At 39.0% G+C, this 12,312-nt stretch overlaps 1 long non-coding RNA gene across 1 annotated transcript in view; it reads right to left on the reverse strand.

Annotated features, from left to right (window-relative positions):
- LOC136792457 (uncharacterized) overlaps positions 1-12,312 on the reverse strand; it is a 188,784-nt gene that overhangs the window by 41,512 nt on the left and 134,960 nt on the right. Inside the window, exon 2 of the long non-coding RNA XR_010836270.1 lies at positions 6,442-6,587. This is a non-coding gene — a long non-coding RNA (uncharacterized lncRNA). The remainder of the gene's footprint in view (positions 1-6,441; positions 6,588-12,312) is intronic.

Here is a 12,312-nt window from a genome sequence, read left to right on the forward strand (position 1 = left end):
GGCAAATGGAAATACTATTGGCATACTGGCTTCAAAGGCAGGTACTGCGTTATTTAAAAGGACTCGTAGAGAAAAACAGTAAGAATGAACAGCTTACCACGGACACAACATAATCTACTAAAAACATTTCCCTCTTTCTACCTTCTTTCTTGTTCTCCATTTCTAAATAGTTTGTGAAGAACACCCCCCCCCGCCCCAGTCTACCTCACCTTAGTGAGGAAGCTTTTCTTTTATTGGATACTTTTAAAAACTCTGATTAACTTCAAGCCTATACAAAAGTGAAAAAAAATAGTACTTATCACACAGCTTCCACAATTATCAACACACGGCCAATCCTAAGTGTCTGCACCCCCATCAGCGTCCCCTTGTCCTATTATTGTAAAGTAAATTTCACACATTTTATTTCATTCACAAATGCTTCAGGATTTGTTCTAAAAGATAAGGACTATTTATGACCATATAATATCATCATTACACCTAAAAATTAACAAATTCTTAATACTGAATATCAAGTAAATGTTTAAATTCCAATTGCCCACTAATGTCATTAATTTTCTTATAATTTGCTTGTTTGAATTAAGTTCCAAATAAGGTCCCCGCATTGTGTTTGGTTGATATGTCTTTTAAGGTATTTTAATCAATAGATTCCTCCTCCGACTCTTCCTTTTCCTACAGTTTATTTCTAATGAAACCAGGTTGTTTGTCCTATAGAATTTCCTCCATTCTGAATTTTGCTGATTGCATCTCTGTGATATAGCTGCATAAGTTTGGGCTTCAGTATATTGGTAATTGAACCTAGAGCTCTGCCAGATTTAGGTTCTTTTTTTTTTTTTTTTTTTTTTTGAGCAATACTGCTTCATGGGTGGTGTGTTCTCCCATCCAGAGACATCTAATATCTGGTTGTCACTCCTTTTGTCCTGTTAGTAGCTACTGATGCTCAATGCCTAAAACATTAATTCACTGTGATATTCTAATTATATGCTTTCTTATTCATTTAACTGGAATACTTCTAGAGAAGTATACTTGTATTTGGTTATCCGGTGATATAGTTTGCATAGGAAAGGCAAAATAAATGACTGATTCTCTTTATTTGCAAGTTATCAAAATAATGAGTTGGGTTCCCTAAAATCTCCAAAGGTGACAGACTAGTTTTGTTTCTAGTCATGTGTTCTTAAATAACCTCTAAGGCCTGTTTGGGAATGGTTGGGTTTTGACATAATTCATAGGTTACCAGAAATTAATTATAAATTTGCTTTTTAAATTATTCTCATTCTATCTTTATTTTTTTTTTGCGGTATGCGAGCCTCTCACTGCTGTGGTCTCTCCCATTGCGGAGCATAGGCTCCGGACGCGCAGGCCCAGCGGCCATGGCTCACGGGCCTAGCCGCTCCATGGCATGTGGGATCCTCCCGGACCGGTCACGAACCCGTGTCCCCTGCATCGGCAGGAGGACTCCCAACCACTGCATCACTAGGGAAGCCCATTCTATCATTTTTTCCAGTGATATAAATTTTCTGAATCTTTTAGTTGGATAGGTCTCCTCTTTCATCCAGCTTGGGTTTACCTGTTCTTTTTTGAGTATCCTTGAACATTTATTCATAAACAAACTCTCTCTCTCGGTCTCACACATAAGCCTACTCACTCATTTATTTATTTGTCATCTATTAAACAATGTCCATTGAGGGCGCACTATGTGCCAGACATTGCCCTAAAACATACAAAAATCGCTTTCTTCTTGGAATTACATTCCAAAGGGGAAGACAGGAATCACAGACACACAGACACACACACACAGACACACACACACACACACACACACACACACACCCCTACCTCGTGATAAAAAAGCTCCCATTCCTGTTTTCAGTTTCAACGCCATCCTCCCAGTTTTGTTTGCCTTTCTTCCCATGAAGGTTGGCATTAGTTTTAAAGCCTTCTTAGTTATAGGAATGAAGCTGTGTTTTGGTTGGAAGTTCTCAGGAAGAGCGGCTTCTGCAACTGTGAATGTATGTGTGTTTCTGCATGCATGTTGCACATGCTGCTGTGCCCATGTGGTGACCTAGCCCATGATTAATCAGGGAAAATTTTGGACTAGAAACCGTGTCTCTGACAATGGCACTGCAGAACAGATGACAGAGACTAGTGATCACTGGTACGCTAAATGCTCTGGGGCAGGGGTACACCTTTTTTTTATTGGGAATACTTAATTTCTGTGCCTCAACTAGCATTTCTTAACATGATGCATATTTGAATCTCCTGGGGAGCTTATAAAAACGACTCATGCCAAGCCATCAAGGGGTGTGAATGGAGTTTGTTTTACAAGCTTCTCAGATGATTCCAATATGGAGCCAGGATTGAAAACAGAAGCCTAAATTAACAGGTTTTGTGCTAGGTAAGGAGAGTAATGAGTAAATAAAGCAAGTTCTCCAATACTGTCAGTAGAGGGCAACATGGCCCCAATTATTAAATAATCCAAACTCATTGATGTCTCATTCGACTAGCCCGATAGATTTTTTCATCATTTTAAATTAAATATTCTGCTTTCATAAAACTGTGATTTTGGTTCCAGAGCTATATAAGTTTTAACTATATTTTATAACTGAATAAAATTTAAATTAATTTAGAAATTAAACAACGAATTCAGCTATTTCAACAATACTGAGAGGTCATTTTAAACTACATTATTCCAGAGATAAACCCACACACATATGGTCACCTTATCTTTGATAAAGGAGGGAAGGATATACAGTGGAGAAAAAACAGCCTCTGCAATAAGTGGTGCTGGGAAAACTGGACAGCTACATGTAAAAGTATGAAATTAGAACAATCCCTAACACCACACACAAAAATAAACTCAAAATGGATTAAAGACCTAAATGTAAGGCCAGACACTATCAAACTCTTAGAGGAAAACATAGGCAGAACACTCTATGACATAAATCACAGCAAGATCCTTTTTGATCCATCTCCTAGAGAAATGGAAATAAAAACAAAAATAAACAAATGGGATCTAATGAAACTTAAAAGCTTTTGCACAGCAAAGGATACTATAAACAAGACCAAAAGACAACCCTCAGAATGGGAGAAAATAGTTGCAAATGAAGCAACTGACAAAGGATTAATATCCAAAATTTATAAGCAACTCAGGCAGCTCAATAACAAAAAAACAAACAACCCAATCCAAAAATGGGCAGAAGAACTAAGTAGACATTTCTCCAAAGAAGATATACAGATTGCCAACAAACACATGAAAGAATGCTCAACATCATTAATCATTAGAGAAATGCAAATCAAAACTACAATGAGATATCATCTCACACCGGTCAGATTGGCCATCATCAAAAACTCTAGAAACAATAAATGCTGGAGAGGGTGTGGAGAAAAGGGAACCCTCTTGCACTGCTGGTGGGAATGTAAATTGATACAGCCACTATGGAGAACAGTATGGAGGTTCCTTAAAAAACTAAAAATAGAACTACCATATGACTCCGCAATCCCACTACTAGGCATATACCCTGAGAAAACCATAATTCAAAAAGAGTCATGTACCAAAATGTTTATTGCAGCTCTATTTACAATAGCCAGGACATGGAAGCAACCTAAGTGTCCATTGACAGATGAATGGATAAAGAAGATGTGGCACATATATACAATGGAATATTACTCAGCCATAAAAAGAAATGAAACTGAGTTATTTGTAATGAGGTGGATAGACCTGGAGTCTGTCATACAGAGTGAAGTAAGTCAGAAGGAGAAAAACAAATACAGTATGCTAACACATATATATGGAATCTAAGAAAAAAATGTCATGAAGAGATTATTGGTAGGAAGGGAATAAAACACAGACCTACTAGAGCATAGACTTGAGGATATGGGGAGGGGGAAGGGTAAGCTGTGACGATGTGAGAGAGTGGCAGGGACATATACACACTACCAAATGTAAATTAGATAGCTAGTGGGAAGCAGCCGCATAGCACAGGGAGTTCACCTCTGTTCTTTGTGAACACCTAGAGGGGTGGGATAAGGAGGGTGGGAGGGAGGGTGACGCAAGTGGGAAGAGATATGGGAACATATGTATATGTATAACTGATTCACTTTGTTGTAAAGGAGAAACTAACACACTATTGTAAAACAGTTATACTCAAATAAAGATGTTTAAAAAAAATAAACAGAAAAAACAATTTTTTTAATAAAAAAATAAACTACAGATGAAAAAAATTTGAAATGCGGCCAGAATAAATAACATTTAGGTTTTGATAAAAGTTAGGGAATATATTTCTGGATTTGGTAAATTATTTTTTTTTAATTTAAATAACATGAGTTGTCAGCATGACTGATTTTCTGCCTAAAGGCCCAAACTAAAAATTCGACAAGATCTGGAAAGAATTCCTAGGAATGTATTTCACAAAGCTGCATGAGTGTCAGAATAATCAATAAATGTTTGCTGTACTAATTGGATTCAGCAGATGGGAGCATTCTTGAGTCAATAACCCGGCCCTATTTTATATAGAAACATAACAATACATGCTATTTTTAAACGGCCTTTACATCCACCTTGTATTTAGTGTGAGTGGGGCCCAGTTATGATGCGGTAGAGAGAGCAGCCCATCTGATAAAGATTAGGTTGAAAGTGATTATTCCCTAAATCTTCTTCGGGAGAAGGGGTGTTGGACATCTACTGCTTGAGAAGTAGTATTAGGCTTACTTACACACAGATTTTATGACACCAAATGGGTCTTCCTTCCCTGTTACCTTCACTCATTGTGAATATATAATAATTTTAAAAAGTAGACTCGCTTCCAAGAACTAAAGAGTACCACAATAAAAGTCTAAAGATCAAAGGCCTCATTTTACAATGGAATCTGTTATCTGCCTTATTGCTCTGTACTTTATCACATTTTGGTACCATTTCAGGTGAATACTGACTAAATCTAGTTGTGTGAAGAATTAATATAGCTAAGTCCAGTAACATGAACACTTTCTCATATTCATATTTGTACATATGTAGTTATTTGCATATACAAAACATCCTCATCTATAAACATACGTATGTAAGCACCCCCATACCCTCTTTACCCGTTGACGTTGGATTTCGATAAAATCATGCTTCTATTAAAACTTCAGTTCCATCCATAGACTATACCGAAAAACTCTCATTAACGTAAAAATGATCACTCAGCAATATAGCCTCAAAATTCACATACATTGCAGTTTGTTTACTTCAGAAGTCTTGACGTATTCAAGCAAGACCTGAGATGTCTTGCTACATCCCTACAGCACTTGAACTACACAGATAGATTATCAACTAGTCATATCCACGTTTATTTGGTGGAGAGCTGTTTAAAGCACAATAATAAACGTAGCAACCATCAAAGGCAGCTTCCTTCTTATAAATAATATCTTGTCTTCTTAAGCAATATAACTTTGTACTTGATGCCTCTAGTGGAAATACTTTTTATCTCGAGAGATGCCAAATTTACTGTCTGTGTATATGTGACACTCACGTTTTAGCTTGTGTAAATGAACACAAGATAAAGTCCGGTACTAACAGACAGAAGAGACTTCCACAGAAGGGAACAAGGACAATGAGCACTTGCCACTCCCAAGTCTGCTGGTCTCTTTTCCTATAGTCATGGAAGCTTTTGGTCATTCTGCTTTAGTGGGTAAGAGTCAACTGACTACCCACTCCCTGTGCCACAGGCCTGCAAGCTTAGGATGGAAAACAATTTTGACATTCACCATTTGGACTCCTGCCCCTAGCAAGCACATTTGTTGTTCATACATGGTCTTTTGGCTGCCTTCTCTCCCAGCCATCTGTTAAGAGAGGCATTGTGCCTGCTCAGATGGGATGGTGCCACTATTTCCAAGAGACTCTCACAAAATACATGTGTCTTAACTACCTTGACTTCACAAAGTTCAAGATACATTTACCGACTGGAATTTCATTTTAAAACCCCACAGAGCTGAGTGGTGAAGGACTGGATTCTGTGTCCAGGTGAATTGTGAGATTCCCAAAAGAATTATTCAAGACTTACTTTCAACGGTGGACAATGAAATCGAATGCTGCATTTTCCATGATTGAACATGGGATACAAATACAGCTGCACACATCACTGCTTCCTCCTTCATGTGACCAGCTCTGAGCAAACAGTGACTCTACACTTGTTATCCCCTCATCCTCAGGGCTACACATTTCATTGATTCACAGAGATTGTTTATACACTTGGAATATTTGATTTGCATGTGACTGATTATGGCTTAGTCCGTGTGAGCCCCAACTGTCATTAGCAAGGCTGTAGTAGTGATACTAGATTTACTCTATGAAACCCACCAGGACAGAGATTGCCTTTCCAAAGAGGGTTGGGTTGAGATTTTTGCACCTTTCAGGTAGTACATTTTCAAGTTCAACATTTCCCCTCAAGGTTTAAATGTGCCTCTTACCAGATTGTTATGCATCTCAAGTGGAGTTTGAGCCCACCTCCAGGTCTCTGTCAAGTTTCATCTTTCCACTAGATAGGTCACCATGTATTGCAGGCAGCTTGTGTATCCTTCTGCATTTGTCTGATGGTCATTTCACATGTCCACACCTGGATCGGAAAGCAAAGCTAATTTGGGATGCAAGCCTAACAAAGCCAGCCAAACACCACTTGAATGAGCTCTAACTCTGAATCAGACAATAAATATTGTTGTTGCATATGAATACCACCAAATTTCACCACTTCTAAGTCTTTTTCCTCTAAAATTCTAGTTAGAAAAGTAATGATTTCTTAACTAAAAGCTAACATTAAAAGAATTACCTAGGGCTTCCCTGGTGGCGCAGTGGTTGAGAGTCCGCCTGCCATTACGGGGGACACGCGTTTGTGCCCCGGTCCGGGAAGATCCCACATGCCGCGGAGCGGCTGGGCCCGTGAGCCATGGCCACTGAGCCTGCGCGTCCGGAGCCTGTGCTCCGCAACAGGAGGGGCCGCAACAGTGAGAGGCCCGCATACCACAAAAAAAAAAAAAAAAAAAAAAAGAATTACCTAAAACTGCACATTTTTTAAAAAAAAATTACCAAATTTATAGTATCAGGCTCCTGCTCGACTAAATAAATATTAGAAATTTGATTTTATGTAGAAAATGGAATTTATAGGGTTCCCCCCCCCCAAAGGATGTGTTAAGTGATGAAAATAAACTATCTCACTTGATTCAGAGAGGATTTTGCCCAAATGATGGGCAGCTTTGGGTGAAGTGGTTATATTGTGTGTGAGGAACATTCTGCACAGGGTGGCAGGTGAGGTAATAAAAACCCAGAAGAGGGATAATTTGGATGCAAAGGGCAAACAGCAGAAGGAAGCTCTCATGAGCTGAACAGTGGTAATGGAATGGGCAACACAATGATACGAGCCCACTGAATCAGTCAGGAGTGTGTAATAGGTGCCTTGTAACTGAGGATAAGGAGTCTGACCTTAAAGCCCAGTGTAATGGGAAAGTCACAATGGTCCCATGAACTGGGTTGTGGTGTGGTAATCTGGCCCAAGGCTTAGGTGGAATGTAGCCTAAAGAATCAGGCACAGTGGGACAGGGCCCAGGAAGGCTGACAGCTGACTGCAAACCTGAGGTGTTCTAGCTAGAGATAGGTGAGTAATTGCCACTGAGTCCAGCTCTGTGAGAAGCACCATGCATACCTTAGCCATCATTGTATTTCCAGAATCGAACACAAAGCCTAGTGTATAGTAAGTGCTCAATAAATATGATGGATCACGTGAGGGAGAAGATAGAGTTTTGTGTGATGGTTTGAAGAAAAGAGCCCAACATTTGGTAATGGGATTGCAGTCATGTATGAATGACAATTATTATTCCAAAGCTTCTTGACTGAGGACTAGAGCTGGATTTACAACAAGCCACATAAGCTTAAATAAACTTCAGGGCCCCTCCCCGGTACAGGTCCCTTCCAAGATCCTGGGAGTGACTCTAGCAATGTGTATATGTCATCAGTTTTTGTAAAATTATCAAAAGTAGGACATTTGAACAACAATAGATAAGACTACTATCCTTTCCCACATTGACTTTCCCTCAGTCACTCCTACTTTCATGCTGGGGATGGTATTGTAGAGTAGCTGTGAGCCTTTTGGGAATCTGGCTAACAGGAAGCTGAATTGAAGAAATAATTTCAGTTTAATGAGATCCAGTTATGTGGTTTTCAGCCCTTTTTGAGTGTAGCTAAGCCCTAGATACTCCTTCTGCTACTATGACAACTCACCTGGTGCTGTGACACAGAGGGACAGGAACAGAGAAAATATCAAAATTGTTTACTGTCAGAGACAATTCTCTGACTGTGTCCTACAAGGCCAGTCCCCAGTGTGGGGTGGAGGAGTAGCAAGGTTGGAATTGTTTGGAGGTAGAATCTAGTTATGGAAAGCTTTTCCTCTTATCCAATTTTCATTAACACCTCATCAGAAAACAATGTTATTACTGCCCAGTAATACAGCGCAGAGTATTACAAATTCACCACATATTGTTTTCCATTTAGATGGGAATCTCATGAAATAGAATTTATCAGAATTATTATAGAGGTAGGGTATAAACTTTTGTCAAAACTGCAAATAGTCCATGTGTGAATTCACACATTTTATATGTCCCAACAACTCATAATAAAAAACAAATTTCTATCATCCATGTTAGAAGAAAGACTGAATTACCTTTCTACTCTGTCTATAGGATATATTTTTAAATTGCTTGGCATATAATTAGGTGATCCAAAAGTAGACAGACAACAAAAGTAGAAAATGTATAAAAGTACACTGGGCAAAATAATAGAAAATAATATGTTGTTTTTCTTTTGTTTTGTAGTTTTTGTGATATTTCTCAGCTTTTCAACATTGGTAACTTGTCATTGCTTTTCTCATTCTGAATATTTGCCTAATTTATAATCAGAAGTTTGCATTCTCTCTCTTAAAGAGTCCCTCCCCCCAACCTGTATAAACCTCAAGACCCACAAAACTTGATTAAAACAGAGGTGGTGAATCTGATAAGAAGAGTTTAGAAGAAAGACAAAGAGAAATGTTTTTGTATATAAGAATAGAAAAAGTTCAAGATACCTGATGGCATATTTGCGTGTAGACTGTAGCAGAGAAATTGAGGGTCAGACCATGTAAAATTGTCTCTCATTTGTACACATGGGATCCAAGACATTGAGGAGATTTTTAAAAACTGAATTATGGAGTATAGAGACACCAGTAGAAATGAACACTAACAGAAACAGGTACAGGTCAGAACCTGAAAGACTACTATTTTCAGTGGAAAGTAGGAGGATATAATCCTAAAGTTGAGATTATCAAGATAGAAGATAAAAGTAAATTCCTGGAAACTAAGATAAGAAAAAGGCAATATAGGAAAGCACTATAGAATTTAAGAACGAGCTACACATACACAGTGGGTCCTGCGTATCCACGAGTTCTGCACCCAAACATTCAATCAACCGTGGATCGATTGGTGAAAATGGAGGCCTGACAGTGCCGTGCCCCTTTATCGGAAGGGACTTGAATATCAGCGGATTTTGGTATCCACCGGCTCAAGGGGCCTGGAAACCAATCTCCCACGGATACTGAGGGGTGATGACATCGAAAAAGTTTTTATACAAACCACAGAAAGGGAGAAAACATTTGTAAATCATATGTTTGATAAGGGACTGTATCCAGAATATATAAAGAACTCTTACAACTCAACATAAAAATATGCAAAGAATTTACATAGACAATTCTGCAAATAAGATCTACAAATGGCAAATATGCACATGAAAAGATCATCAGCATCATTAGCCATTAGGGAAGTGTAATTCGAAACCAAAAGCACCATTTCACACACATTAGGATGGTTATAATCAGTGAGATGAACAATAACAAATATCGGTGAGGATGTGGAGAAATCAGAACCCTCATACATTCCTGGTGAGAGAGTAAAATGATGCAGCCTTTAAGCTTTGTTTCGCACATTTAGAGCAGCCTTTAGACTCAAGCAACTTTTTCTGCATTACTAAGGCAATACCCTTCAGAGTAGTCTACCCTGTGTCACATACATGACAAGGTTTTACATTTTGGTTGTTAGGACATAATACTATTCCCAGGGAGAGCTCCTAGGATTGCTCTACCTGCTCCTTTTAGGTTGTTTCTCCCACAAGTTTCACATAGTTTCCTTACATGCATGTGATAACTATTCGGGTAAAGATGGGGCGGGCTTTCTGCAGATCTCCCAAATTCTCTCTGTTATCTCCAAACTCCCAACCCATCATCTCTTCAAATATGGGAAATGACCAGCATCTGCCTGGACTCCCGTTCCCTGCAAAGTGGCCTGGAGACTCTCCAGGTGTTAATTAAGCAGGGGCATGGAGGGCTCCTCTAATTGGTTTGTCTTCTATCAAGAATTGTTGCCCTGTGCTGTCTGGTGTCCAATTATTTCATATATTTTGCCTGGTTTCTAGTTGTTTAAGGTGGGAAGGTAAAGCCTGTCCCTGTTACTCCATCTTGGCCCAAAGTGGAAGTCGGGTTATAGTCAGGTTATGCATCTTTTCTATTCCCAAATCTATGAAATGAGCCCTTTCCAGACTGAGTATAGAAAATTATCACACTAAGCTGTCCCCCAACTAGTCTCAGTTTCTGAGAGTTTTTCAAGTGCTTCCTCCCATATGCTCAGGTACACATTTCTAAGGTATTCATTCATTGATTCATTTATTCATACAAGAGATATTTATTGAGAGCTTCTAATATTCCAGGTCCTGTTAGAGGTACTGAGGATATAATGAAAAACAAGAAAGAACACATTTCCTGATTTTAGAAGTTTACATTTTGTTGGAGGACAGCCACCATCCAACAGGTACATTTCAGTAAGTACCATGTAGAAAATAAATTGGATGCTTTAATAGAAAGTGACTGGGTGGAAGGATGCTAATTTAGGTTAGGAGACACTGAGGAGGTGATAACTTGATCTGAGACCTAACTGACAAGAAAGTATCACTAATAAAAAGCTCTGGGGAAAGAGAATTCCAAGAATAGCAACTAGCAAATACAAAGGACTTAAAATAGGGATGAGAAATGCGTACCTGAGGCATAGAAAGAAGTCCAGTGTGGCTGGAATATACAGAGTGATGAAGAAAATGGTGAGAGCTGAGATAAGAAAGGCATGGACTAACTTTTAGTCTCAGTGCAAAGATGATGTGGGTGGGGCCCAGCCACTGCTTATTCCTACCAACACCCCACTCTCCCTTGAAGACCTAGGCAGTTCTATTCAAATGTCTATTCCTATTCCCAGAAAATGCTGCTTACTATCAACAAATCATAGTAATCCTACTTACCCTGCTAGTGACTGGTTTAGGATAAATGACATAGACAATGAGACCTGAGAGGCAGTTTTCTTGGAGAGTTTCCCTTGTTCATAAAAGACTCACAGAAGGAGTTAGCTCCTCTGATGACTTTAGACTAATGATTCCCATCTGGGACCAATTTTGTATCCCAGGGGACATTTGGCAATATCTGAATGCTACTGGTATCCAGTGAGTATATAGGCCAGGGATATTACCAAACATCCTGCAATGCATAGGACAGTCCCCACAGCAAAGTATTATCCAGCCCCAAATATCAATGTTACCAAGGTCAAGAAACCCTGCATGAGACATTGCTAGGTCTAAATGTGATGGCCACGACTGCCGTGGCCATCTTGTAACCGGGAGAGCTGGCTGATGAAAAAGTGAGAACATGGAAAGGCCCTAGCTATATAATGATATCTTTGAGCTGCTCAGTCAATTTACCTTAGAACTTGTTATATGAACTACTATATTTGTCTATGGTTTAGGCTATTTTGAGCTAAGCAGTTGCACCTGAGAGGCTAGAGTCCACAGGAGAGATGACACATATTGGAGAGTCATCAATGAGTAAGTGAAATTTGAAGCTATGGAACTGGAATAGGGCACAGGTGGAGAGCCACCACCAGGGAATGCCGACGCTTATAGGCTGGGCTGAGTCAGCAAAGATGACTAAGAAGGAGCAGTCAGGAACAGCTAATACTAAAAATATTTAACATTTTTAGAGTGCTCACTATATGCCAGGCACTTTTCTAAATGCTTTATAAACACTACTTTATTTAGTCTTTATAACCAAATCAGACGGATACTATTATCATCCCATTTTGCACATATAAGGAATGTGAGTTATAGCTAAAGTAAAACAAATTTGTTCACGTTATGGAGTCCGTAAGTGTACGAGCTGAGATTCAAACCCAGGCAGTCTGGCATCAAAGTCTAAATTGCCTCTCATACAATATCTCTAGAACCAGAAACAT

Source organism: Kogia breviceps, chromosome 13, assembly GCF_026419965.1.
Source record: "Kogia breviceps isolate mKogBre1 chromosome 13, mKogBre1 haplotype 1, whole genome shotgun sequence".
NCBI classification, from domain to species: Eukaryota; Metazoa; Chordata; class Mammalia; order Artiodactyla; family Physeteridae; genus Kogia; species Kogia breviceps.